The 22,745-nt window shown below is 48.8% G+C and overlaps 19 non-coding genes across 19 annotated transcripts; all 19 read right to left on the bottom strand.

Annotated features, from left to right (window-relative positions):
- Positions 1 to 1,036: 1,036 nt before the first annotated feature.
- On the bottom strand, positions 1,037 to 1,108 carry trnag-ucc (transfer RNA glycine (anticodon UCC)). Its single transcript has one exon. It is a non-coding gene; the product is annotated as a tRNA-Gly (tRNA).
- A 675-nt stretch (positions 1,109 to 1,783) lies between these two features.
- trnal-aag (transfer RNA leucine (anticodon AAG)) lies at positions 1,784 to 1,866 on the bottom strand. Its single transcript has one exon. It is a non-coding gene; the product is annotated as a tRNA-Leu (tRNA).
- Positions 1,867 to 3,026: 1,160 nt separating this feature from the next.
- trnag-ucc (transfer RNA glycine (anticodon UCC)) lies at positions 3,027 to 3,098 on the bottom strand. Its single transcript has one exon. It is a non-coding gene; the product is annotated as a tRNA-Gly (tRNA).
- Positions 3,099 to 3,773: 675 nt separating this feature from the next.
- On the bottom strand, positions 3,774 to 3,856 carry trnal-aag (transfer RNA leucine (anticodon AAG)). Its single transcript has one exon. It is a non-coding gene; the product is annotated as a tRNA-Leu (tRNA).
- A 1,160-nt stretch (positions 3,857 to 5,016) lies between these two features.
- On the bottom strand, positions 5,017 to 5,088 carry trnag-ucc (transfer RNA glycine (anticodon UCC)). Its single transcript has one exon. It is a non-coding gene; the product is annotated as a tRNA-Gly (tRNA).
- A 675-nt stretch (positions 5,089 to 5,763) lies between these two features.
- trnal-gag (transfer RNA leucine (anticodon GAG)) lies at positions 5,764 to 5,846 on the bottom strand. Its single transcript has one exon. It is a non-coding gene; the product is annotated as a tRNA-Leu (tRNA).
- Positions 5,847 to 7,753: 1,907 nt separating this feature from the next.
- trnal-aag (transfer RNA leucine (anticodon AAG)) lies at positions 7,754 to 7,836 on the bottom strand. Its single transcript has one exon. It is a non-coding gene; the product is annotated as a tRNA-Leu (tRNA).
- Positions 7,837 to 8,996: 1,160 nt separating this feature from the next.
- Positions 8,997 to 9,068, bottom strand: trnag-ucc (transfer RNA glycine (anticodon UCC)). Its single transcript has one exon. It is a non-coding gene; the product is annotated as a tRNA-Gly (tRNA).
- Positions 9,069 to 9,743: 675 nt separating this feature from the next.
- Positions 9,744 to 9,826, bottom strand: trnal-aag (transfer RNA leucine (anticodon AAG)). The gene has a single exon. It is a non-coding gene; the product is annotated as a tRNA-Leu (tRNA).
- Positions 9,827 to 10,986: 1,160 nt separating this feature from the next.
- trnag-ucc (transfer RNA glycine (anticodon UCC)) lies at positions 10,987 to 11,058 on the bottom strand. The gene has a single exon. It is a non-coding gene; the product is annotated as a tRNA-Gly (tRNA).
- Positions 11,059 to 11,733: 675 nt separating this feature from the next.
- trnal-gag (transfer RNA leucine (anticodon GAG)) lies at positions 11,734 to 11,816 on the bottom strand. The gene has a single exon. It is a non-coding gene; the product is annotated as a tRNA-Leu (tRNA).
- Positions 11,817 to 13,723: 1,907 nt separating this feature from the next.
- trnal-aag (transfer RNA leucine (anticodon AAG)) lies at positions 13,724 to 13,806 on the bottom strand. Its single transcript has one exon. It is a non-coding gene; the product is annotated as a tRNA-Leu (tRNA).
- Positions 13,807 to 14,966: 1,160 nt separating this feature from the next.
- Positions 14,967 to 15,038, bottom strand: trnag-ucc (transfer RNA glycine (anticodon UCC)). The gene has a single exon. It is a non-coding gene; the product is annotated as a tRNA-Gly (tRNA).
- Positions 15,039 to 15,713: 675 nt separating this feature from the next.
- Positions 15,714 to 15,796, bottom strand: trnal-aag (transfer RNA leucine (anticodon AAG)). Its single transcript has one exon. It is a non-coding gene; the product is annotated as a tRNA-Leu (tRNA).
- Positions 15,797 to 16,956: 1,160 nt separating this feature from the next.
- Positions 16,957 to 17,028, bottom strand: trnag-ucc (transfer RNA glycine (anticodon UCC)). Its single transcript has one exon. It is a non-coding gene; the product is annotated as a tRNA-Gly (tRNA).
- Positions 17,029 to 17,703: 675 nt separating this feature from the next.
- On the bottom strand, positions 17,704 to 17,786 carry trnal-aag (transfer RNA leucine (anticodon AAG)). The gene has a single exon. It is a non-coding gene; the product is annotated as a tRNA-Leu (tRNA).
- A 1,160-nt stretch (positions 17,787 to 18,946) lies between these two features.
- Positions 18,947 to 19,018, bottom strand: trnag-ucc (transfer RNA glycine (anticodon UCC)). The gene has a single exon. It is a non-coding gene; the product is annotated as a tRNA-Gly (tRNA).
- A 675-nt stretch (positions 19,019 to 19,693) lies between these two features.
- Positions 19,694 to 19,776, bottom strand: trnal-aag (transfer RNA leucine (anticodon AAG)). Its single transcript has one exon. It is a non-coding gene; the product is annotated as a tRNA-Leu (tRNA).
- Positions 19,777 to 21,682: 1,906 nt separating this feature from the next.
- Positions 21,683 to 21,765, bottom strand: trnal-aag (transfer RNA leucine (anticodon AAG)). The gene has a single exon. It is a non-coding gene; the product is annotated as a tRNA-Leu (tRNA).
- Positions 21,766 to 22,745: the final 980 nt, after the last annotated feature.

The following is a 22,745-nucleotide window of genomic DNA, read 5'->3' as shown; positions in this document are numbered from 1 at the left end:
AGATCGTTCTCCAACGCGCTGTGTGTTAAGGAGCTCTCATTTCTTCATTGATCAGTTTGCTCCAATCAACAAAGTCCGTACTGCCGTTTAACTGTTCCTTACACGAAGGTATTAAGAGTCTAAGATCTGAGAGGCGGGAAGGATCCAATGAGACAGTTGCATTCTGGCGACTGGAATCTCTCTGCACAGCTGCATCTGGTGCTGCTTTCAGAGACAAGTAGCCGAATAACACCTCCAGTGCCAAACACGAGGATGTTCATGCTGTAAAGGCGGCAGAAGAACTTTCTGGAAGAAGCCAGCTGATTCACGCCCGACAATCCAACCAGCCAGACTATTTACAACAAGGGAAGTGGAAATTTACCCGGAGTCCTGGGATCAGTATTAATTCCTCAACCAGAGTCACTGAGCAGATCATCCCGTCATGAACTGGGCTTCTGACTGTGGGGTCTTGCAGTGCGAATTTAAGTACGAATCTCGCGTCCCGAGGCGACCGCTTCCCCATTGAATGGGAGGTATGAGATATTCCTGGGGTTGAACAATTTTTGGAGAAATGCAACCTCGTGGAAAAAAAGGCAATGTCAGAAGTAGGATTCTAACCCACGCCTCCAGAGGAGACTGCGTCCTTAACGCCGCGCCTTCGGCCGCTCGGCCACCCTGACGAGCTGCAGAAACTGTGATGCTCGGTGCACAAATAGACATAGAACATACAGTGCAAAAGGAGTCCATTCGGCCCATCGAGTCTGCACCGATCCACTTAAGACCTCAATTCCATCCTATCACCCTCACCCCGCAACCCAATAATCCTTCCTACCTTTTTGGACACGAAGGGCAATTACGCATGACTAATTCCCCGAACCAGCTCGTCTTTATGCCGTGGGAGGAAACCGGAGCACCCGGGGTGAAATTCACGCAGACATGGGGAGAACGTGCAGACTCCGCACAGACAGTGACCCAAGCCGGGAATCGAACCTGGAACCCTGGAGCTGTGAATCAACTGTGCTACCTTGCTGCCCAAAATTTCGAAATAAGTTTTTTCTGCGATGGCTGGGAATCGAACACAGGTCAACTGCTTGGAAGGCAGCTATGCTCACCATTATACCACCATCGCTCACTGAAGAATTTTAAATTATATCTTCATTGTCATTTCATTTCTAATCAGTTGTGCTTTTCCTATATTTGAACACCAGCCAGAGTCCTGCATCTGAGTGCCGTCCTTCTCCAAGCCGCTGGGGGTTAAGGAGCTTCGCGTCGTTGAATTGATCAGTTTGCTGCAATCAACAAAGACCGAACTCCCGCCGACCTGTTCCTCACACGAAGGTATTGAGAGTCTAAGATCTGAGCGGCGTGAAGGATCCAATTATACAGTTGCATCCTTGCGACTGGAATCTCTCTCCACAGCTGCTTCTGGTGCTGCTTTCACAAACAAGTAGCCAGAAAACCCTTCAGTGTCCAAACAGGAGGACGTTCATCCAGTAAAGGCGGCAGAAGAGTTTTCTGGGAGATGTCGACTGAGACACCTCGACAATCCAACCAGCCAGACTATTTACAACAAGAGACGAGACATTTACCAGGAATCCTGGGATCATTATTAATTCCTCAAATAGAGTCATGAGCAGATTATCCAGTGATGAACTGGGCTTTTGCCTGTGGGGACTTGCTGTGCGAATATCAGCAGGAATCTCATTCCAGGAGGCCACCGCTTCCCCATTGAATGGGAGGTATTGGATCGTCCTGGTGTTGCAAATATTGCTGGAGAAACGTAACCACGTGGAGGAAAAGGGAATGTCAGAAGTGGGATTCGAACCCACGCTTCCAGAGGAGACTGCGACCTTAACGCAGCGCCTTCGACCGCTCGGCCACCCTGACGCACTGTGGCCAAAGATATGCTCCATGCGCAAATCGATTTAAATTTAATTTTCATCTTCATTTCATTTCAAACGAGATGTGGTTTTACTATTTTTGAACGCCAGCCAGACTCTTGCGTCTGAGTGCGATCGTTCTCCAACGCGCTGTGTGTTAAGGAGCTCTCATTTCTGCATTGATCAGTTTGCTCCAATCAACAAAGTCCGTACTGCCGTCTAACTGTTCCTTCCACGAAGGTATTAAGAGTCTAAGATCTGAGTGGCGGGAAGGATCCAATGAGACAGTTGCATCCTGGCGACTGGAATCTCTCTGCACAGCTGCATCTGGTGCTGCTTTCACAGACAAGTAGCCGAATAACGCCTCCAGTGCCAAACACGAGGATGTTCATGCTGTAAAGGCGGCAGAAGAACTTTCTGGAAGAAGCCAGCTGATTCACGTCCGACAATCCAACCAGCCAGACTATTTACAACAATGGAAGTGGAAATTTACCCGGGGTCCTGGTATCAGTATTAATTCGTCAACCAGAGTCACTGAGCATATCATCCAGTCATGAACTGGGCTTCTGACTGTGGGGTCTTGCTGTACGAATTTAAGTACGAATCTCGCGTCCCGAGGCCACCGCTTCCCCATTGAATGGGAGGTATGAGATCTTCCTGGGGTTGAACAATTTTTGGAGAAATGTAACCTCGCGGAAAAAAAGGCAATGTCAGAAGTAGGATTCTAACGCACGCCTCCAGAGGAGACTGCGTCCTTAACCCGCGCCTTCGACCGCTCGGCCACCCTGACGAGCTGCAGAAACTGTTATGCTCGGTGCACAAATAGACATAGAACATACAGTGCAGAAGGAGTCCATTCGGCCCATCGAGTCTGCACCGATCCACTTAAGACCTCAATTCCATCCTATCACCCTCACCCCGCAACCCAATAATCCTTCCTACCTTTTTGGACACTAAGGGCAATTACGCATGACCAATTCCCCTAGCCAGCTCGTCTTTATGCCGTGGGAGGAAACCGGAGCACCCGGGGTGAAATTCACGCAGACATGGGGAGAACGTGCAGACTCCGCACAGACAGTGACCCAAGCCGGGAATCGAACCTGGAACCCTGGAGCTGTGAAACAACTGTGCTACCTTGCTGCCCAAAATTTCGAAATAAGTTTTTTCTGCGATGGCTGGGAATTGAACCCAGGTCAACTGCTTGGAAGGCAGCTATGCTCACCATTATACCACCATCGCTCACTGAAGAATTTTAAATTATATCTTCATTGTCATTTCATTTCTAATCAGTTGTGCTTTTCCTATTTTTGAACACCAGCCAGAGTCCTGCATCTGAGTGCCGTCCTTTTCCAAGCCGCTGGGGGTTAAGGAGCTTCGCGTCGTTGCATTGATCAGTTTGCTGCAATCAACAAAGACCGAACTCCCGCCGACCTGTTCCTCACATGAAGATATTGAGAGTCTAAGATCTGAGCGGCGTGAAGGATCCAATTATACAGTTGCATCCTTGCGACTGGAATCTCTCTCCACAGCTGCTTCTGGTGCTGCTTTCACAAACAAGTAGCCAGAAAACCCTTCAGTGTCCAAACAGGAGGACGTTCATCCAGTAAAGGCGGCAGAAGAGTTTTCTGGGAGATGTCGACTGAGACACCTCGACAATCCAACCAGCCAGACAATTTACAACAAGAGACGAGACATTTACAAGGAATCCTGGGATCATTATTAATTCCTCAAATAGAGTCATGAGCAGATTATCCAGTGATGAACTGGGCTTTTGCCTGTGGGGTCTTGCTGTGCGAATATCAGCAGGAATCTCATTCCAGGAGGCCACCGCTTCCCCATTGAATGGGAGGTATTGGATCGTCCTGGTGTTGCAAATATTGCTGGAGAAACGTAACCACGTGGAGGAAAAGGGAATGTCAGAAGTGGGATTCGAACCCACACCTCCAGAGGAGACTGCGACCTTAACGCAGCGCCTTCGACCGCTCGGCCATCCTGACGCACTGTGGCCAAAGATATGGCTCATGCGCAAATCGATTTAAATTTAATTTTCATCTTCATTTCATTTCAAACTAGATGTGGTTTTACTATTTTTGAACGCCAGCCAGACTCTTGCGTCTGAGTGCGATCGTTCTCCAACGCGCTGTGTGTTAAGGAGCTCTCATTTCTGCATTGATCAGTTTGCTCCAATCAACAAAGTCCGTACTTCCGTCTAACTGTTCCTTCCACGAAGGTATGAAGAGTCTAAGATCTGAGTGGCGGGAAGGATCCAATGAGACAGTTGCATTCTGGCGACTGGAATCTCTCTGCACAGCTGCATCTGGTGCTGCTTTCACAGACAAGTAGCCGAATAACGCCTCCAGTGCCAAACACGAGGATGTTCATGCTGTAAAGGCGGCAGAAGAACTTTCTGGAAGAAGCCAGCTGATTCACGTCCGACAATCCAACCAGCCAGACTATTTACAACAATGGAAGTGGAAATTTACCCGGAGTCCTGGTATCAGTATTAATTCGTCAACCAGAGTCACTGAGCATATCATCCAGTCATGAACTGGGCTTCTGACTGTGCGGTCTTGCTGTACGAATTTAAGTACGAATCTCGCGTCCCGAGGCCACCGCTTCCCCATTGAATGGGAGGTATGAGATCTTCCTGGGGTTCAACAATTTTTGGAGAAATGTAACCTCGTGGAAAAAAAGGCAATGTCAGAAGTAGGATTCTAACGCACGCCTCCAGAGGAGACTGCGTCCTTAACCCGCGCCTTCGACCGCTCGGCCACCCTGACGAGCTGCAGAAACTGTTATGCTCGGTGCACAAATAGACATAGAACATACAGTGCAGAAGGAGTCCATTCGGCCCATCGAGTCTGCACCGATCCACTTAAGACCTCAATTCCATCCTATCACCCTCACCCCGCAACCCAATAATCCTTCCTACCTTTTTGGACACTAAGGGCAATTACGCATGACCAATTCCCCTAGCCAGCTCGTCTTTATGCCGTGGGAGGCAACCGGAGCACCCGGGGTGAAATTCACGCAGACATGGGGAGAACGTGCAGACTCCGCACAGACAGTGACCCAAGCCGGGAATCGAACCTGGAACCCTGGAGCTGTGAAACAACTGTGCTACCTTGCTGCCCAAAATTTCGAAATAAGTTTTTTCTGCGATGGCTGGGAATCGAACCCAGGTCAACTGCTTGGAAGGCAGCTATGCTCACCATTATACCACCATCGCTCACGGAAGAATTTTAAATTATATCTTCATTGTCATTTCATTTCTAATCAGTTGTGCTTTTTCTATTTTTGAACACCAGCCAGAGTCCTGCATCTGAGTGCCGTCCTTCTCCAAGCCGCTGGGGGTTAAGGAGCTTCGCGTCGTTGCATTGATCAGTTTGCTGCAATCAACAAAGACCGAACTCCCGCCGACCTGTTCCTCACATGAAGATATTGAGAGTCTAAGATCTGAGCGGCGTGAAGGATCCAATTATACAGTTGCATCCTTGCGACTGGAATCTCTCTCCACAGCTGCTTCTGGTGCTGCTTTCACAAACAAGTAGCCAGAAAACCCTTCAGTGTCCAAACAGGAGGACGTTCATCCAGTAAAGGCGGCAGAAGAGTTTTCTGGGAGATGTCGACTGAGACACCTCGACAATCCAACCAGCCAGACTATTTACAACAAGAGACGAGACATTTACCAGGAATCCTGGGATCATTATTAATTCCTCAAATAGAGTCATGAGCAGATTATCCAGTGATGAACTGGGCTTTTGCCTGTGGGGTCTTGCTGTGCGAATATCAGCAGGAATCTCATTCCAGGAGGCCACCGCTTCCCCATTGAATGGGAGGTATTGGATCGTCCTGGTGTTGCAAATATTGCTGGAGAAACGTAACCACGTGGAGGAAAAGGGAATGTCAGAAGTGGGATTCGAACCCACGCCTCCAGTGGAGACTGCGACCTCAACGCAGCGCCTTCGACCGCTCGGCCATCCTGACGCACTGTGGCCAAAGATATGCTCCATGCGCAAATCGATTTAAATTTAATTTTCATCTTCATTTCATTTCAAACTAGATGTGGTTTTACTATTTTTGAACGCCAGCCAGACTCTTGCGTCTGAGTGCGATCGTTCTCCAACGCACTGTGTGTTCAGGAGCTCTCATTTCTGCATTGATCAGTTTGCTCCAATCAACAAAGTCCGTACTGCCGTCTAACTGTTCCTTCCACGAAGGTATTAAGAGTCTAAGATCTGAGTGGCGGGAAGGATCCAACGAGACAGTTGCATCCTGGCGACTGGAATCTCTCTGCACAGCTGCATCTGGTGCTGCTTTCACAGACAAGTAGCCGAATAACGCCTCCAGTGCCAAACACGAGGATGTTCATGCTGTAAAGGCGGCAGAAGAACTTTCTGGAAGAAGCCAGCTGATTCACGTCCGACAATCCAACCAGCCAGACTATTTACAACAATGGAAGTGGAAATTTACCCGGAGTCCTGGTATCAGTATTAATTCGTCAACCAGAGTCACTGAGCATATCATCCAGTCATGAACTGGGCTTCTGACTGTGGGGTCTTGCTGTACGAATTTAAGTACGAATCTCGCGTCCCGAGGCCACCGCTTCCCCATTGAATGGCAGGTATGAGATCTTCCTGGGGTTGAACAATTTTTGGAGAAATGTAACCTCGCGGAAAAAAAGGCAATGTCAGAAGTAGGATTCTAACGCACGCCTCCAGAGGAGACTGCGTCCTTAACCCGCGCCTTCGACCGCTCGGCCACCCTGACGAGCTGCAGAAACTGTTATGCTCGGTGCACAAATAGACATAGAACATACAGTGCAGAAGGAGTCCATTCGGCCCATCGAGTCTGCACCGATCCACTTAAGACCTCAATTCCATCCTATCACCCTCACCCCGCAACCCAATAATCCTTCCTACCTTTTTGGACACTAAGGGCAATGACGCATGACCAATTCCCCTAGCCAGCTCGTCTTTATGCCGTGGGAGGAAACCGGAGCACCCGGGGTGAAATTCACGCAGACATGGGGAGAACGTGCAGACTCCGCACAGACAGTGACCCAAGCCGGGAATCGAACCTGGAAACCTGGAGCTGTGAAACAACTGTGCTACCTTGCTGCCCAAAATTTCGAAATAAGTTTTTTCTGCGATGGCTGGGAATCGAACCCAGGTCAACTGCTTTGAAGGCAACCATGCTCACCATTATACCACCATCGCTCACTGAAGAACTTTAAATTATATCTTCATTGTCATTTCATTTCTAATCAGTTGTGCTTTTCCTATTTTTGAACACCAGCCAGAGTCCTGCACCTGAGTGCCGTCCTTCTCCAAGCCGCTGGGGGTTAAGGAGCTTCGCGTCGTTGCATTGATCAGTTTGCTGCAATCAACAAAGACCGAACTCCCGCCGACCTGTTCCTCACATGAAGATATTGAGAGTCTAAGATCTGAGCGGCGTGAAGGATCCAATTATACAGTTGCATCCTTGCGACTGGAATCTCTCTCCACAGCTGCTTCTGGTGCTGCTTTCACAAACAAGTAGCCAGAAAACCCTTCAGTGTCCAAACAGGAGGACGTTCATCCAGTAAAGGCGGCAGAAGAGTTTTCTGGGAGATGTCGACTGAGACACCTCGACAATCCAACCAGCCAGACTATTTACAACAAGAGACGAGACATTTACCAGGAATCCTGGGATCATTATTAATTCCTCAAATAGAGTCATGAGCAGATTATCCAGTGATGAACTGGGCTTTTGCCTGTGGGGTCTTGCTGTGCGAATATCAGCAGGAATCTCATTCCAGGAGGCCACCGCTTCCCCATTGAATGGGAGGTATTGGATCGTCCTGGTGTTGCAAATATTGCTGGAGAAACGTAACCACGTGGAGGAAAAGGGAATGTCAGAAGTGGGATTCGAACCCACGCCTCCAGAGGAGACTGCGACCTTAACGCAGCGCCTTCGACCGCTCGGCCATCCTGACGCACTGCGGCCAAAGATATGCTCCATGCGCAAATCGATTTAAATTTAATTTTCATCTTCATTTCATTTCAAACTAGATGTGGTTTTACTATTTTTGAACGCCAGCCAGACTCTTGCGTCTGAATGCGATCGTTCTCCAACGCGCTGTGTGTTAAGGAGCTCTCATTTCTGCATTGATCAGTTTGCTCCAATCAACAAAGTCCGTACTGCCGTCTAACTGTTCCTTACACGAAGGTATTAAGAGTCTAAGATCTGAGTGGCGGGAAGGATCCAATGAGACAGTTGCATCCTGGCGACTGGAATCTCTCTGCACAGCTGCATCTGGTGCTGCTTTCACAGACAAGTAGCCGAATAACGCCTCCAGTGCCAAACACGAGGATGTTCTTGCTGTAAAGGCGGCAGAAGAACTTTCTGGAAGATGCCAGCTGATTCACGTCCGACAATCCAACCAGCCAGACTATTTACAACAATGGAAGTGGAAATTTACCCGGAGTCCTGGTATCAGTATTAATTCGTCAACCAGAGTCACTGAGCATATCATCCAGTCATGAACTGGGCTTCTGACTGTGGGGTCTTGCTGTACGAATTTAAGTACGAATCTCGCGTCCCGAGGCCACCGCTTCCCCATTGAATGGCAGGTATGAGATCTTCCTGGGGTTGAACAATTTTTGGAGAAATGTAACCTCGCGGAAAAAAAGGCAATGTCAGAAGTAGGATTCTAACGCACGCCTCCAGAGGAGACTGCGTCCTTAACCCGCGCCTTCGACCGCTCGGCCACCCTGACGAGCTGCAGAAACTGTTATGCTCGGTGCACAAATAGACATAGAACATACAGTGCAGAAGGAGTCCATTCGGCCCATCGAGTCTGCACCGATCCACTTAAGACCTCAATTCCATCCTATCACCCTCACCCCGCAACCCAATAATCCTTTCTACCTTTTTGGACACTAAGGGCAATGACGCATGACCAATTCCCCTAGCCAGCTCGTCTTTATGCCGTGGGAGGAAACCGGAGCACCCGGGGTGAAATTCACGCAGACATGGGGAGAACGTGCAGACTCCGCACAGACAGTGACCCAAGCCGGGAATCGAACCTGGAACCCTGGAGCTGTGAAACAACTGTGCTACCTTGCTGCCCAAAATTTCGAAATAACTTTTTTCTGCGATGGCTGGGAATCGAACCCAGGTCAACTGCTTGGAAGGCAGCTATGCTCACCATTATACCACCATCGCTCACTGAAGAACTTTAAATTCTATCTTCATTGTCATTTCATTTCTAATCAGTTGTGCTTTTCCTATTTTTGAACACCAGCCAGAGTCCTGTATCTGAGTGCCGTCCTTCTCCAAGCCGCTGGGGGTTAAGGAGCTTCGCATCGTTGCATTGATCAGTTTGCTGCAATCAACAAAGACCGAACTCCCGCCGACCTGTTCCTCACATGAAGATATTGAGAGTCTAAGATCTGAGCGGCGTGAAGGATCCAATTATACAGTTGCATCCTTGCGACTGGAATCTCTCTCCACAGCTGCTTCTGGTGCTGCTTTCACAAACAAGTAGCCAGAAAACCCTTCAGTGTCCAAACAGGAGGACGTTCATCCAGTAAAGGCGGCAGAAGAGTTTTCTGGGAGATGTCGACTGAGACACCTCGACAATCCAACCAGCCAGACTATTTACAACAAGAGACGAGACATTTACCAGGAATCCTGGGATCATTATTAATTCCTCAAATAGAGTCATGAGCAGATTATCCAGTGATGAACTGGGCTTTTGCCTGTGGGGTCTTGCTGTGCGAATATCAGCAGGAATCTCATTCCAGGAGGCCACCGCTTCCCCATTGAATGGGAGGTATTGGATCGTCCTGGTGTTGCAAATATTGCTGGAGAAACGTAACCACGTGGAGGAAAAGGGAATGTCAGAAGTGGGATTCGAACCCACGCCTCCAGAGGAGACTGCGACCTTAACGCAGCGCCTTCGACCGCTCGGCCATCCTGACGCACTGTGGCCAAAGATATGCTCCATGCGCAAATCGATTTAAATTTAATTTTCATCTTCATTTCATTTCAAACTAGATGTGGTTTTACTATTTTTGAACGCCAGCCAGACTCTTGCGTCTGAGTGCGATCGTTCTCCAACGCGCTGTGTGTTAAGGAGCTCTCATTTCTGCATTGATCAGTTTGCTCCAATCAACAAAGTCCGTACTGCCGTCTAACTGTTCCTTCCACGAAGGTATTAAGAGTCTAAGATCTGAGTGGCGGGAAGGATCCAATGAGACAGTTGCATCCTGGCGACTGGAATCTCTCTGCACAGCTGCATCTGGTGCTGCTTTCACAGACAAGTAGCCGAATAACGCCTCCAGTGCCAAACACGAGGATGTTCATGCTGTAAAGGCGGCAGAAGAACTTTCTGGAAGAAGCCAGCTGATTCACGTCCGACAATCCAACCAGCCAGACTATTTACAACAATGGAAGTGGAAATTTACCCGGGGTCCTGGTATCAGTATTAATTCGTCAACCAGAGTCACTGAGCATATCATCCAGTCATGAACTGGGCTTCTAACTGTGGGGTCTTGCTGTACGAATTTAAGTACGAATCTCGCGTCCCGAGGCCACCGCTTCCCCATTGAATGGGAGGTATGAGATCTTCCTGGGGTTGAACAATTTTTGGAGAAATGTAACCTCGCGGAAAAAAAGGCAATGTCAGAAGTAGGATTCTAACGCACGCCTCCAGAGGAGACTGCGTCCTTAACCCGCGCCTTCGACCGCTCGGCCACCCTGACGAGCTGCAGAAACTGTTATGCTCGGTGCACAAATAGACATAGAACATACAGTGCAGAAGGAGTCCATTCGGCCCATCGAGTCTGCACCGATCCACTTAAGACCTCAATTCCATCCTATCACCCTCACCCCGCAACCCAATAATCCTTCCTACCTTTTTGGACACTAAGGGCAATTACGCATGACCAATTCCCCTAGCCAGCTCGTCTTTATGCCGTGGGAGGAAACCGGAGCACCCGGGGTGAAATTCACGCAGACATGGGGAGAACGTGCAGACTCCGCACAGACAGTGACCCAAGCTGGGAATCGAACCTGGAACCCTGGAGCTGTGAAACAACTGTGCTACCTTGCTGCCCAAAATTTCGAAATAAGTTTTTTCTGCGATGGCTGGGAATTGAACCCAGGTCAACTACTTGGAAGGCAGCTATGCTCACCATTATACCACCATCGCTCACGGAAGAATTTTAAATTATATCTTCATTGTCATTTCATTTCTAATCAGTTGTGCTTTTTCTATTTTTGAACACCAGCCAGAGTCCTGCATCTGAGTGCCGTCCTTCTCCAAGCCGCTGGGGGTAAAGGAGCTTCGCGTCGTTGCATTGATCAGTTTGCTGCAATCAACAAAGACCGAACTCCCGCCGACCTGTTCCTCACATGAAGATATTGAGAGTCTAAGATCTGAGCGGCGTGAAGGATCCAATTATACAGTTGCATCCTTGCGACTGGAATCTCTCTCCACAGCTGCTTCTGGTGCTGCTTTCACAAACAAGTAGCCAGAAAACCCTTCAGTGTCCAAACAGGAGGACGTTCATCCAGTAAAGGCGGCAGAAGAGTTTTCTGGGAGATGTCGACTGAGACACCTCGACAATCCAACCAGCCAGACTATTTACAACAAGAGACGAGACATTTACCAGGAATCCTGGGATCATTATTAATTCCTCAAATAGAGTCATGAGCAGATTATCCAGTGATGAACTGGGCTTTTGCCTGTGGGGTCTTGCTGTGCGAATATCAGCAGGAATCTCATTCCAGGAGGCCACCGCTTCCCCATTGAATGGGAGGTATTGGATCGTCCTGGTGTTGCAAATATTGCTGGAGAAACGTAACCACGTGGAGGAAAAGGGAATGTCAGAAGTGGGATTCGAACCCACGCCTCCAGTGGAGACTGCGACCTCAACGCAGCGCCTTCGACCGCTCGGCCATCCTGACGCACTGTGGCCAAAGATATGCTCCATGCGCAAATCGATTTAAATTTAATTTTCATCTTCATTTCATTTCAAACTAGATGTGGTTTTACTATTTTTGAACGCCAGCCAGACTCTTGCGTCTGAGTGCGATCGTTCTCCAACGCGCTGTGTGTTCAGGAGCTCTCATTTCTGCATTGATCAGTTTGCTCCAATCAACAAAGTCCGTACTGCCGTCTAACTGTTCCTTCCACGAAGGTATTAAGAGTCTAAGATCTGAGTGGCGGGAAGGATCCAACGAGACAGTTGCATCCTGGCGACTGGAATCTCTCTGCACAGCTGCATCTGGTGCTGCTTTCACAGACAAGTAGCCGAATAACGCCTCCAGTGCCAAACACGAGGATGTTCATGCTGTAAAGGCGGCAGAAGAACTTTCTGGAAGAAGCCAGCTGATTCACGTCCGACAATCCAACCAGCCAGACTATTTACAACAATGGAAGTGGAAATTTACCCGGAGTCCTGGTATCAGTATTAATTCGTCAACCAGAGTCACTGAGCATATCATCCAGTCATGAACTGGGCTTCTGACTGTGGGGTCTTGCTGTACGAATTTAAGTACGAATCTCGCGTCCCGAGGCCACCGCTTCCCCATTGAATGGCAGGTATGAGATCTTCCTGGGGTTGAACAATTTTTGGAGAAATGTAACCTCGCGGAAAAAAAGGCAATGTCAGAAGTAGGATTCTAACGCACGCCTCCAGAGGAGACTGCGTCCTTAACCCGCGCCTTCGACCGCTCGGCCACCCTGACGAGCTGCAGAAACTGTTATGCTCGGTGCACAAATAGACATAGAACATACAGTGCAGAAGGAGTCCATTCGGCCCATCGAGTCTGCACCGATCCACTTAAGACCTCAATTCCATCCTATCACCCTCACCCCGCAACCCAATAATCCTTCCTACCTTTTTGGACACTAAGGGCAATGACGCATGACCAATTCCCCTAGCCAGCTCGTCTTTATGCCGTGGGAGGAAACCGGAGCACCCGGGGTGAAATTCACGCAGACATGGGGAGAACGTGCAGACTCCGCACAGACAGTGACCCAAGCCTGGAATCGAACCTGGAAACCTGGAGCTGTGAAACAACTGTGCTACCTTGCTGCCCAAAATTTCGAAATAAGTTTTTTCTGCGATGGCTGGGAATCGAACCCAGGTCAACTGCTTTGAAGGCAACCATGCTCACCATTATACCACCATCGCTCACTGAAGAACTTTAAATTATATCTTCATTGTCATTTCATTTCTAATCAGTTGTGCTTTTCCTATTTTTGAACACCAGCCAGAGTCCTGCACCTGAGTGCCGTCCTTCTCCAAGCCGCTGGGGGTTAAGGAGCTTCGCGTCGTTGCATTGATCAGTTTGCTGCAATCAACAAAGACCGAACTCCCGCCGACCTGTTCCTCACATGAAGATATTGAGAGTCTAAGATCTGAGCGGCGTGAAGGATCCAATTATACAGTTGCATCCTTGCGACTGGAATCTCTCTCCACAGCTGCTTCTGGTGCTGCTTTCACAAACAAGTAGCCAGAAAACCCTTCAGTGTCCAAACAGGAGGACGTTCATCCAGTAAAGGCGGCAGAAGAGTTTTCTGGGAGATGTCGACTGAGACACCTCGACAATCCAACCAGCCAGACTATTTACAACAAGAGACGAGACATTTACCAGGAATCCTGGGATCATTATTAATTCCTCAAATAGAGTCATGAGCAGATTATCCAGTGATGAACTGGGCTTTTGCCTGTGGGGTCTTGCTGTGCGAATATCAGCAGGAATCTCATTCCAGGAGGCCACCGCTTCCCCATTGAATGGGAGGTATTGGATCGTCCTGGTGTTGCAAATATTGCTGGAGAAACGTAACCACGTGGAGGAAAAGGGAATGTCAGAAGTGGGATTCGAACCCACGCCTCCAGAGGAGACTGCGACCTTAACGCAGCGCCTTCGACCGCTCGGCCATCCTGACGCACTGCGGCCAAAGATATGCTCCATGCGCAAATCGATTTAAATTTAATTTTCATCTTCATTTCATTTCAAACTAGATGTGGTTTTACTATTTTTGAACGCCAGCCAGACTCTTGCGTCTGAATGCGATCGTTCTCCAACGCGCTGTGTGTTAAGGAGCTCTCATTTCTGCATTGATCAGTTTGCTCCAATCAACAAAGTCCGTACTGCCGTCTAACTGTTCCTTACACGAAGGTATTAAGAGTCTAAGATCTGAGTGGCGGGAAGGATCCAATGAGACAGTTGCATCCTGGCGACTGGAATCTCTCTGCACAGCTGCATCTGGTGCTGCTTTCACAGACAAGTAGCCGAATAACGCCTCCAGTGCCAAACACGAGGATGTTCTTGCTGTAAAGGCGGCAGAAGAACTTTCTGGAAGATGCCAGCTGATTCACGTCCGACAATCCAACCAGCCAGACTATTTACAACAATGGAAGTGGAAATTTACCCGGAGTCCTGGTATCAGTATTAATTCGTCAACCAGAGTCACTGAGCATATCATCCAGTCATGAACTGGGCTTCTGACTGTGGGGTCTTGCTGTACGAATTTAAGTACGAATCTCGCGTCCCGAGGCCACCGCTTCCCCATTGAATGGCAGGTATGAGATCTTCCTGGGGTTGAACAATTTTTGGAGAAATGTAACCTCGCGGAAAAAAAGGCAATGTCAGAAGTAGGATTCTAACGCACGCCTCCAGAGGAGACTGCGTCCTTAACCCGCGCCTTCGACCGCTCGGCCACCCTGACGAGCTGCAGAAACTGTTATGCTCGGTGCACAAATAGACATAGAACATACAGTGCAGAAGGAGTCCATTCGGCCCATCGAGTCTGCACCGATCCACTTAAGACCTCAATTCCATCCTATCACCCTCACCCCGCAACCCAATAATCCTTTCTACCTTTTTGGACACTAAGGGCAATGACGCATGACCAATTCCCCTAGCCAGCTCGTCTTTATGCCGTGGGAGGAAACCGGAGCACCCGGGGTGAAATTCACGCAGACATGGGGAGAACGTGCAGACTCCGCACAGACAGTGACCCAAGCCGGGAATCGAACCTGGAACCCTGGAGCTGTGAAACAACTGTGCTACCTTGCTGCCCAAAATTTCGAAATAAGTTTTTTCTGCGATGGCTGGGAATCGAACCCAGGTCAACTGCTTGGAAGGCAGCTATGCTCACCATTATACCACCATCGCTCACTGAAGAACTTTAAATTCTATCTTCATTGTCATTTCATTTCTAATCAGTTGTGCTTTTCCTATTTTTGAACACCAGCCAGAGTCCTGTATCTGAGTGCCGTCCTTCTCCAAGCCGCTGGGGGTTAAGGAGCTTCGCATCGTTGCATTGATCAGTTTGCTGCAATCAACAAAGACCGAACTCCCGCCGACCTGTTCCTCACATGAAGATATTGAGAGTCTAAGATCTGAGCGGCGTGAAGGATCCAATTATACAGTTGCATCCTTGCGACTGGAATCTCTCTCCACAGCTGCTTCTGGTGCTGCTTTCACAAACAAGTAGCCAGAAAACCCTTCAGTGTCCAAACAGGAGGACGTTCATCCAGTAAAGGCGGCAGAAGAGTTTTCTGGGAGATGTCGACTGAGACACCTCGACAATCCAACCAGCCAGACTATTTACAACAAGAGACGAGACATTTACCAGGAATCCTGGGATCATTATTAATTCCTCAAATAGAGTCATGAGCAGATTATCCAGTGATGAACTGGGCTTTTGCCTGTGGGGTCTTGCTGTGCGAATATCAGCAGGAATCTCATTCCAGGAGGCCACCGCTTCCCCATTGAATGGGAGGTATTGGATCGTCCTGGTGTTGCAAATATTGCTGGAGAAACGTAACCACGTGGAGGAAAAGGGAATGTCAGAAGTGGGATTCGAACCCACGCCTCCAGAGGAGACTGCGACCTTAACGCAGCGCCTTCGACCGCTCGGCCATCCTGACGCACTGTGGCCAAAGATATGCTCCATGCGCAAATCGATTTAAATTTAATTTTCATCTTCATTTCATTTCAAACTAGATGTGGTTTTACTATTTTTGAACGCCAGCCAGACTCTTGCGTCTGAGTGCGATCGTTCTCCAACGCGCTGTGTGTTCAGGAGCTCTCATTTCTGCATTGATCAGTTTGCTCCAATCAACAAAGTCCGTACTGCCGTCTAACTGTTCCTTCCACGAAGGTATTAAGAGTCTAAGATCTGAGTGGCGGGAAGGATCCAATGAGACAGTTGCATCCTGGCGACTGGAATCTCTCTGCACAGCTGCATCTGGTGCTGCTTTCACAGACAAGTAGCCGAATAACGCCTCCAGTGCCAAACACGAGGATGTTCATGCTGTAAAGGCGGCAGAAGAACTTTCTGGAAGAAGCCAGCTGATTCACGTCCGACAATCCAACCAGCCAGACTATTTACAACAATGGAAGTGGAAATTTACCCGGAGTCCTGGTATCAGTATTAATTCGTCAACCAGAGTCACTGAGCATATCATCCAGTCATGAACTGGGCTTCTGACTGTGGGGTCTTGCTGTACGAATTTAAGTACGAATCTCGCGTCCCGAGGCCACCGCTTCCCCATTGAATGGCAGGTATGAGATCTTCCTGGGGTTGAACAATTTTTGGAGAAATGTAACCTCGCGGAAAAAAAGGCAATGTCAGAAGTAGGATTCTAACGCACGCCTCCAGAGGAGACTGCGTCCTTAACCCGCGCCTTCGACCGCTCGGCCACCCTGACGAGCTGCAGAAACTGTTATGCTCGGTGCACAAATAGACATAGAACATACAGTGCAGAAGGAGTCCATTCGGCCCATCGAGTCTGCACCGATCCACTTAAGACCTCAATTCCATCCTATCACCCTCACCCCGCAACCCAATAATCCTTCCTACCTTTTTGGACACTAAGGGCAATGACGCATGACCAATTCCCCTAGCCAGCTCGTCTTTATGCCGTGGGAGGAAACCGGAGCACCCGGGGTGAAATTCACGCAGACATGGGGAGAACGTGCAGACTCCGCACAGACAGTGACCCAAGCCGGGAATCGAACCTGGAACCCTGGAGCTGTGAAACAACTGTGCTACCTTGCTGCCCAAAATTTCGAAATAAGTTTTTTCTGCGATGGCTGGAAATCGAACCCAGGTCAACTGCTTGGAAGGCAGCTATGCTCACCATTATACCACCATCGCTCACTGAAGAACTTTAAATTATATCTTCATTGTCATTTCATTTCTAGTCAGTTGTGCTTTTCCTATTTTTGAACACCAGCCAGAGTACTGCACCTGAGTGCCGTCCTTCTCCAAGCCGCTGGGGGTTAAGGAGCTTCGCGTCGTTGCATTGATCAGTTTGCTGCAATCAACAAAGACCGAACTCCCGCCGACCTGTTCCTCACATGAAGATATTGAGAGTCTAAGATCTGAGCGGCGTGAAGGATCCAATTATACAGTTGCATCCTTGCGACTGGAATCTCTCTCCACAGCTGCTTCTGGTGCTGCTTTCACAAACAAGTAGCCAGAAAACCCTTCAGTGTCCAAACAGGAGGACGTTCATCCAGTAAAGGCGGCAGAAGAGTTTTCTGGGAGATGTCGACTGAGACACCTCGACAATCCAACCAGCCAGACTATTTACAACAAGAGACGAGACATTTACCAGGAATCCTGGGATCATTATTAATTCCTCAAATAGAGTCATGAGCAGATTATCCAGTGATGAACTGGGCTTTTGCCTGTGGGGTCTTGCTGTGCGAATATCAGCAGGAATCTCATTCCAGGAGGCCACCGCTTCCCCATTGAATGGGAGGTATTGGATCGTCCTGGTGTTGCAAATATTGCTGGAGAAACGTAACCACGTGGAGGAAAAGGGAATGTCAGAAGTGGGATTCGAACCCACGCCTCCAGAGGAGACTGCGACCTTAACGCAGCGCCTTCGACCGCTCGGCCATCCTGACGCACTGCGGCCAAAGATATGCTCCATGCGCAAATCGATTTAAATTTAATGTTCATCTTCATTTCATTTCAAACTAGATGTGGTTTTACTATTTTTGAACGCCAGCCAGACTCTTGCGTCTGAATGCGATCGTTCTCCAACGCGCTGTGTGTTAAGGAGCTCTCATTTCTGCATTGATCAGTTTGCTCCAATCAACAAAGTCCGTACTGCCGTCTAACTGTTCCTTACACGAAGGTATTAAGAGTCTAAGATCTGAGTGGCGGGAAGGATCCAATGAGACAGTTGCATCCTGGCGACTGGAATCTCTCTGCACAGCTGCATCTGGTGCTGCTTTCACAGACAAGTAGCCGAATAACGCCTCCAGTGCCAAACACGAGGATGTTCATGCTGTAAAGGCGGCAGAAGAACTTTCTGGAAGATGCCAGCTGATTCACGTCCGACAATCCAACCAGCCAGACTATTTACAACAATGGAAGTGGAAATTTACCCGGAGTCCTGGTATCAGTATTAATTCGTCAACCAGAGTCACTGAGCATATCATCCAGTCATGAACTGGGCTTCTGACTGTGGGGTCTTGCTGTACGAATTTAAGTACGAATCTCGCGTCCCGAGGCCACCGCTTCCCCATTGAATGGCAGGTATGAGATCTTCCTGGGGTTGAACAATTTTTGGAGAAATGTAACCTCGCGGAAAAAAAGGCAATGTCAGAAGTAGGATTCTAACGCACGCCTCCAGAGGAGACTGCGTCCTTAACCCGCGCCTTCGACCGCTCGGCCACCCTGACGAGCTGCAGAAACTGTTATGCTCGGTGCACAAATAGACATAGAACATACAGTGCAGAAGGAGTCCATTCGGCCCATCGAGTCTGCACCGATCCACTTAAGACCTCAATTCCATCCTATCACCCTCACCCCGCAACCCAATAATCCTTTCTACCTTTTTGGACACTAAGGGCAATGACGCATGACCAATTCCCCTAGCCAGCTCGTCTTTATGCCGTGGGAGGAAACCGGAGCACCCGGGGTGAAATTCACGCAGACATGGGGAGAACGTGCAGACTCCGCACAGACAGTGACCCAAGCCGGGAATCGAACCTGGAACCCTGGAGCTGTGAAACAACTGTGCTACCTTGCTGCCCAAAATTTCGAAATAAGTTTTTTCTGCGATGGCTGGGAATCGAACCCAGGTCAACTGCTTGGAAGGCAGCTATGCTCACCATTATACCACCATCGCTCACTGAAGAACTTTAAATTCTATCTTCATTGTCATTTCATTTCTAATCAGTTGTGCTTTTCCTATTTTTGAACACCAGCCAGAGTCCTGTATCTGAGTGCCGTCCTTCTCCAAGCCGCTGGGGGTTAAGGAGCTTCGCATCGTTGCATTGATCAGTTTGCTGCAATCAACAAAGACCGAACTCCCGCCGACCTGTTCCTCACATGAAGATATTGAGAGTCTAAGATCTGAGCGGCGTGAAGGATCCAATTATACAGTTGCATCCTTGCGACTGGAATCTCTCTCCACAGCTGCTTCTGGTGCTGCTTTCACAAACAAGTAGCCAGAAAACCCTTCAGTGTCCAAACAGGAGGACGTTCATCCAGTAAAGGCGGCAGAAGAGTTTTCTGGGAGATGTCGACTGAGACACCTCGACAATCCAACCAGCCAGACTATTTACAACAAGAGACGAGACATTTACCAGGAATCCTGGGATCATTATTAATTCCTCAAATAGAGTCATGAGCAGATTATCCAGTGATGAACTGGGCTTTTGCCTGTGGGGTCTTGCTGTGCGAATATCAGCAGGAATCTCATTCCAGGAGGCCACCGCTTCCCCATTGAATGGGAGGTATTGGATCGTCCTGGTGTTGCAAATATTGCTGGAGAAACGTAACCACGTGGAGGAAAAGGGAATGTCAGAAGTGGGATTCGAACCCCCGCCTCCAGAGGAGACTGCGACCTTAACGCAGCGCCTTCGACCGCTCGGCCATCCTGACGGACTGTGGCCAAAGATATGCTCCATGCGCACATCGATTTAAATTTAATTTTCATCTTCATTTCATTTCAAACTAGATGTGGTTTTACTATTTTTGAACGCCAGCCAGACTCTTGCGTCTGAGTGCGATCGTTCTCCAACGCGCTGTGTGTTCAGGAGCTCTCATTTCTGCATTGATCAGTTTGCTCCAATCAACAAAGTCCGTACTGCCGTCTAACTGTTCCTTCCACGAAGGTATTAAGAGTCTAAGATCTGAGTGGCGGGAAGGATCCAATGAGACAGTTGCATCCTGGCGACTGGAATCTCTCTGCACAGCTGCATCTGGTGCTGCTTTCACAGACAAGTAGCCGAATAACGCCTCCAGTGCCAAACACGAGGATGTTCATGCTGTAAAGGCGGCAGAAGAACTTTCTGGAAGAAGCCAGCTGATTCACGTCCGACAATCCAACCAGCCAGACTATTTACAACAATGGAAGTGGAAATTTACCCGGAGTCCTGGTATCAGTATTAATTCGTCAACCAGAGTCACTGAGCATATCATCCAGTCATGAACTGGGCTTCTGACTGTGGGGTCTTGCTGTACGAATTTAAGTACGAATCTCGCGTCCCGAGGCCACCGCTTCCCCATTGAATGGCAGGTATGAGATCTTCCTGGGGTTGAACAATTTTTGGAGAAATGTAACCTCGCGGAAAAAAAGGCAATGTCAGAAGTAGGATTCTAACGCACGCCTCCAGAGGAGACTGCGTCCTTAACCCGCGCCTTCGACCGCTCGGCCACCCTGACGAGCTGCAGAAACTGTTATGCTCGGTGCACAAATAGACATAGAACATACAGTGCAGAAGGAGTCCATTCGGCCCATCGAGTCTGCACCGATCCACTTAAGACCTCAATTCCATCCTATCACCCTCACCCCGCAACCCAATAATCCTTCCTACCTTTTTGGACACTAAGGGCAATGACGCATGACCAATTCCCCTAGCCAGCTCGTCTTTATGCCGTGGGAGGAAACCGGAGCACCCGGGGTGAAATTCACGCAGACATGGGGAGAACGTGCAGACTCCGCACTGACAGTGACCCAAGCCGGGAATCGAACCTGGAACCCTGGAGCTGTGAAACAACTGTGCTACCTTGCTGCCCAAAATTTCGAAATAAGTTTTTTCTGCGATGGCTGGGAATCGACCCAGGTCAACTGCTTGGAAGGCAACTATGCTCACCATTATACCACCATCGCTCACTGAAGAACTTTAAATTATATCTTCATTGTCATTTCATTTCTAATCAGTTGTGCTTTTCCTATTTTTGAACACCAGCCAGAGTCCTGCACCTGAGTGCCGTCCTTCTCCAAGCCGCTGGGGGTTAAGGAGCTTCGCGTCGTTGCATTGAACAGTTTGCTGCAATCAACAAAGACCGAACTCCCGCCGACCTGTTCCTCACATGAAGATATTGAGAGTCTAAGATCTGAGCGGCGTGAAGGATCCAATTATACAGTTGCATCCTTGCGACTGGAATCTCTCTCCACAGCTGCTTCTGGTGCTGCTTTCACAAACAAGTAGCCAGAAAACCCTTCAGTGTCCAAACAGGAGGACGTTCATCCAGTAAAGGCGGCAGAAGAGTTTTCTGGGAGATGTCGACTGAGACACCTCGACAATCCAACCAGCCAGACTATTTACAACAAGAGACGAGACATTTACCAGGAATCCTGGGATCATTATTAATTCCTCAAATAGAGTCATGAGCAGATTATCCAGTGATGAACTGGGCTTTTGCCTGTGGGGTCTTGCTGTGCGAATATCAGCAGGAATCTCATTCCAGGAGGCCACCGCTTGCCCATTGAATGGGAGGTATTGGATCGTCCTGGTGTTGCAAATATTGCTGGAGAAACGTAACCACGTGGAGGAAAAGGGAATGTCAGAAGTGGGATTCGAACCCACGCCTCCAGAGGAGACTGCGACCTTAACGCAGCGCCTTCGACCGCTCGGCCATCCTGACGCACTGCGGCCCAAGATATGCTCCATGCGCAAATCGATTTAAATTTAATTTTCATCTTCATTTCATTTCAAACTAGATGTGGTTTTACTATTTTTGAACGCCAGCCAGACTCTTGCGTCTGAATGCGATCGTTCTCCAACGCGCTGTGTGTTAAGGAGCTCTCATTTCTGCATTGATCTGTTTGCTACAATCAACAAAGTCCGTACTGCCGTCTAACTGTTCCTTACACGAAGGTATTAAGAGTCTAAGATCTGAGTGGCGGGAAGGATCCAATGAGACAGTTGCATCCTGGCGACTGGAATCTCTCTGCACAGCTGCATCTGGTGCTGCTTTCACAGACAAGTAGCCGAATAACGCCTCCAGTGCCAAACACGAGGATGTTCATGCTGTAAAGGCGGCAGAAGAACTTTCTGGAAGATGCCAGCTGATTCACGTCCGACAATCCAACCAGCCAGACTATTTACAACAATGGAAGTGGAAATTTACCCGGAGTCCTGGTATCAGTATTAATTCGTCAACCAGAGTCACTGAGCATATCATCCAGTCATGAACTGGGCTTCTGACTGTGGGGTCTTGCTGTACGAATTTAAGTACGAATCTCGCGTCCCGAGGCCACCGCTTCCCCATTGAATGGCAGGTATGAGATCTTCCTGGGGTTGAACAATTTTTGGAGAAATGTAACCTCGCGGAAAAAAAGGCAATGTCAGAAGTAGGATTCTAACGCACGCCTCCAGAGGAGACTGCGTCCTTAACCCGCGCCTTCGACCGCTCGGCCACCCTGACGAGCTGCAGAAACTGTTATGCTCGGTGCACAAATAGACATAGAACATACAGTGCAGAAGGAGTCCATTCGGCCCATCGAGTCTGCACCGATCCACTTAAGACCTCAATTCCATCCTATCACCCTCACCCCGCAACCCAATAATCCTTTCTACCTTTTTGGACACTAAGGGCAATGACGCATGACCAATTCCCCTAGC

The sequence above is a fragment of the Scyliorhinus torazame genome, chromosome 24 (genome assembly GCF_047496885.1).
Source record: "Scyliorhinus torazame isolate Kashiwa2021f chromosome 24, sScyTor2.1, whole genome shotgun sequence".
Lineage (NCBI taxonomy): Eukaryota > Metazoa > Chordata > Chondrichthyes > Carcharhiniformes > Scyliorhinidae > Scyliorhinus > Scyliorhinus torazame.
Note: the sequence above shows the minus strand (reverse complement) of the source record. Positions and strands in the feature narration are given on the sequence as shown.